Here is a 4,908-nt window from a genome sequence, read left to right as displayed (position 1 = left end):
CCCTTGTGTTATGTTAAGGGTCAATTTGACCCGTTTCAATTTTTGTGTTGATCAAAGTGCAGGTTATCCTTTCTTTTTTTCCATGAAATGTTGTGACTTTTTCTCCTCTAGGGTCATGAACTTCTATGTAAAATCTGGACTCTTTGATGTGTTGTTAAATGTCTGCACACAGTTTGTATACAAAGATGATGTTGCGGGTCATTTTGACCCGCACACAGAGTAGCTGTTAAAAATCCAAAAAAAAAGTCTTTGATGTACTTCATTTTGATTGCCTCTGAATAAACATTCAGAACCAGGTGTGTGTGGAAGAGGGACTTTCTCTCCCCTGTCCTTGTCACTGTTTCCATGCCCGTTCTTGGAGAAACACCAAAAATGAGCTCCAGACGATTTACAGCTGAAGAAGCTTTTTCGCAGCTTATGAACTGGGATAGTGATGTAGAGGAAGAGGTTTCAGAGACAGAGGATCCTTCAGAGCCAGAGGACAATGCCATTGATGATCCAGATTTTCAATTTTCCCATGATGAGGAGGATTCAGAGGACGAGTCTGCAGGTGTCCCTTCTTCAGATGAAAACCAAGAAATGCAACAATCGTCATCCACAGAGGGGACATGGACATCTAAAGATGGTAAAATAAAATGGTCAACATCACCACACCAAAGCCAAGGTAGATTGTCATCTTGTAATGTCATCAAAATGATTCCTGGTCCTACAAGATTTGCTGTCACAAGAGTTGATGATATTGAATCAGCATTTCAGCTCTTCATATCCCCACCCATAGAGAAGATAATCCTCAACATGACCAACTTGGAGGGGAAGCGTGTCTTTCAAGAGAAATGGAAGCCACTGGATCCGACTGACTTGCATGCTTACATTGGAATCCTGGTGTTAGCTGGCGTATACAGGTCAAAGGGTGAAGCAACTGCAAGTTTATGGAATGAAGAGAATGGAAGGCCAATCTTCCGAGCAACAATGTCTTTGGAGACATTTCACATGATCTCTCGTGTGATCCGATTTGACAACCGTGACACCAGAGCTGATCGACGTGAGAGAGACAAACTTGCAGCAATCAGAGATGTCTGGAATAAATGGGTCGAAATCCTGCCTTTATTGTATAATCCTGGCCCCCATGTTACTGTCGATGAGCGCCTCGTTCCATTCAGAGGACGCTGTCCATTCCGACAGTATATGCCAAACAAGCCTGCGAAATATGGCATCAAAATGTGGGCAGCCTGTGATGCAAAATCCAGTTATGTTTGGAACCTGCAAGTATATACTGGAAAGCCACCTGGAGGAAGACCTGAGAAGAATCAGGGAATGCGTGTGGTTTTGGAGATGACTGAAGGGCTGCAAGGTCATAACATTACATGTGACAACTTCTTTACATCCTACCGTCTTGGAGATGAACTTCAGAAGAGAAAGCTGACTATGTTGGGAACAGTCAGAAAAAATAAGCCAGAACTTCCCAGTGAGATTCTGAAGATGCAAGGAAGACCTCTGCATTCCTCAAAATTTGCTTTCACAGAGAAAACAACACTTGTTTCTTACTGCCCAAAAAGAAACAAGAATGTTCTTGTGATGAGCACAATGCACAAAGACGCATCTCTGAGCACACGAGAGGACATGAAACCGCAAATGATTCTGGATTACAACTCCACAAAAGGGGGAGTTGACAATCTTGACAAAGTCACAGCAACATATAGTTGTCAGCGCAAGACTGCCCGTTGGCCTTTGGTGGTTTTCTACAACATTTTGGATGTGTCTGCTTACAATGCCTATGTGCTGTGGATTGAGATCAACCAGCAGTGGAATGCCAGCAAACTGTACCGACGTCGACTTTTCCTGGAAGAACTAGGCAAAGCACTCGTCACTCCAAAGATCCAGAACCGGGTCAGGCCAGCTAGATCCCCAGCAGCTGCTGCTGTCATCGCAAAGGTCCAGGGCAGGGCATCTGACCAACCCACAATGGATCCTTTGGATACAGGTACAAAGAAACGCAAAAGATGCCAAGTCTGTCCCTCTCGAGATGACAGTAAAACAACTACCTCTTGTGTGAGATGCAAGAAATACATCTGCAAAAAGCACATAGTCACATTCTGTCCATCATGTGGGGAACGCTGAAAATGTTGACTGTCAAAAACCCGAGAAAATGCGGCAAGTTAAATGCAAAAAAAAAAAGGGTTCGTGAAGAGGGAAAAATTGAAATCAGGAGTTCTTTAATATAGTGTTGGAAGTGTATATCTCTACTTCTCATCTCTTCTAAATATTTGTATAATCTAAAATAAAGTTCTTATTGGTTTAACTTCATTTTATGACTGTTTTGAGTGGATTTACACAATGCGGGTCAAAATGACCCGCAACATAATAAACGTATTTTTTTCTCAACATAATACAAGGGATAAATATATATATATATATATATATATATATATATATAGTAGTGAACTAGACCTCCTACATCAATCTGTCTCTGAAGACTTTCAGGGGACAGGAACTGTTATTTCATTGATTTGAATCCAGAAATACAAATTTTCTCATGAAGAGACATTTAATTATATCCTGAATTAATTAATTGAAAGAACACTCTTTTATATTATCATTACTATTTTACAATATCTTGATAATTAAAAGTGTGTTTAGTTCATACCATTTCTAATGTTGAAATAAACCACTCTTTTAAATCATCTGTGAAACAGTATTAATGATTTTTTAAACCTCATTAGACTTAGATCATACAAGTTAAATGTCTATTTACGAAGTAATTGTGCATTTTACTCTTCTGTCTGAATGAGGAGTGGATTTGATGTCGGTCAAAAGTCAGAGAACAAGTTATGAGAACGAAGTGCCATGTTTTAAAACTCTCAGACAGTAAATAAGAAACTGGCACACTTGCAAGTCTGTCACTTTTTCAAAATATTTTCCTGTCTGTACTAACCGTTCTTAAAAACATTTCTGCTGTCTACGACTTCTAATTACCCTCTGACATCACTAAAACTCCACCCCTGCTGGTTGTGTTAACCAATCAGGAAGTACCAAGGAAACAGGAAGTGGATACCCTTTAAAAGTCAACATTTCTTAGAACTATTCAGTCTTACTGGAACTTTCAGTTCTTACTGAAAGTCTGACTGGAGTTTTGCTGGGACTGCAGTCTTGCTGTTGTCTTACAGCTGAACTAAACAGCTGATGGATTTTGGACCATGAGCCAAGGGTCCATCCATTTCAGCGGAGTCACAGCACGCCTTGCTGTGATCTCACCCCGAGCATTAAATGCTCTCAACTTCTATGGAATCTTATTCTGTTGAACGGAGTACCGTCACTACTTCGGACGATTCCCAGCCACTCTGACTAGAGACGCTGAAAGGTAGCGGGAAATGGACCTCTGTACCAGAGCTGATTTATCTTCTGCAAAGGTAACGAGTTGTCACGCACCGAGTGTACCGAGGGCTGAGCTGGGGTCGGATGAAAGGTGCCATTCTTGGTCAACACATTTTCCTTCATCCATCTAAATCCTCCTCTTTAAACCTCTAAATTTCTCCTCTTGAAACCTCTTTGCCAGTAAATCAAGCTAAATGCCTTCAGAGATGAATTATTCTCCATCAGTAATCCTCTGTTGTCTTGTTATTTGAACTTGCTAAGTTTATTAATCAGAAACAGATCAGCAAATCAAGTGCACATGTTTTGATGTTAATAATTTTGATTCTGTTAAATAAATGACCGCATTTATTCTGATGGGTCAAAGATAAATGACGTCTCATGTCACTAATTATACACTCCACTCTCAAGTTATCTTGGTCACATGGCAGAAATTTAACTCGAAAAAGAATCCGTTATTAAACAATTAATATTCTTGGTGCTTGAAGTAGCCTTAAGAATAATTTATTAATAGGATGTCCACAGCGAAAGCTGTCCTGACATACTACATATTTGGTGGCCCGTACGGGGACTGAAGAGATAAATTATATGTGACCTGATGTTGTAGAGGACGCTTCATGTTGGCATATAAAAAGTCCAAGTTTTGACCTTGGAAAGATATTTTTCATGGCTGTAGTGTTCAGAACGATACAGTATTGTGTTGATATTCATTTGAAGCTGGAATTTGTCATTCTGTGTGTGTGTGATTAAGCTGTAAGCAGAGAGAAAAGACGCATCATTCTGTGGAAACTCTTTTCATAACCGGTGGTTCTACGGTTCCGACCCGGTGCTGATAAATGGACTCGAATGAGTCGTGTTTTACATGGTGAAACGCCGTCTGTGAAACTGAGTGCCGACTCAGAAAGCTGCTTGAATGTTAATCGCTACATTTCCACAGTTAATTTGTACATTTTCGAAGCGTTAATGGGTAAATTTATCGCCAGAGTTTGGAGCTAACAGCTAGCTTACACAGGGACACACGAGCTGTGATTGGTCGAGGACCGCTGTGTGAAACGTTCTGATTTGCTGAGAAGCCGATGACGTAACGCCGTGTATGTCCACTCACTCTGGCGTCAGAGCAAAAAGCCCACCCCGATGTCCATGTGTCTGTAAAGTCACGTGACCCCGGAAATGAAGCTCGTTTTCAAACGGAGTCTTCTTTAGTGGTTAAAAAAGCTGAATAAAAGCCCTCAAATCGGGCCTAACCTGATGAATTTATGCCTAAAGAGCGTGTTTTTGAAGCGACACCACGTTCAAGCTTTAAATCCGTCTATAAATGCTGATTTGGACCGTGTTCGTCCGTTGCTAATCAAAGCTAATGGCTAACGACTGGATGTCAACAAGACGGTTCACAGGAAGTTGTCAGTGACCACTACCGTCTAAGACGTAGCTACAGTCACTCTGTGGTAAAAATAAGCTTGTACCACCACCTGCTGTTGAAAACACAGTATAACAGTTTTTCAGAACTGAAAGCTGCAAACTTGCTTTTCAGTCATTTCT

This window comes from Nematolebias whitei, chromosome 11, assembly GCF_014905685.2.
Source record: "Nematolebias whitei isolate Nwh7 chromosome 11, NemWhi1, whole genome shotgun sequence".
Taxonomy (NCBI): domain Eukaryota; kingdom Metazoa; phylum Chordata; class Actinopteri; order Cyprinodontiformes; family Rivulidae; genus Nematolebias; species Nematolebias whitei.
Note: the sequence above shows the minus strand (reverse complement) of the source record.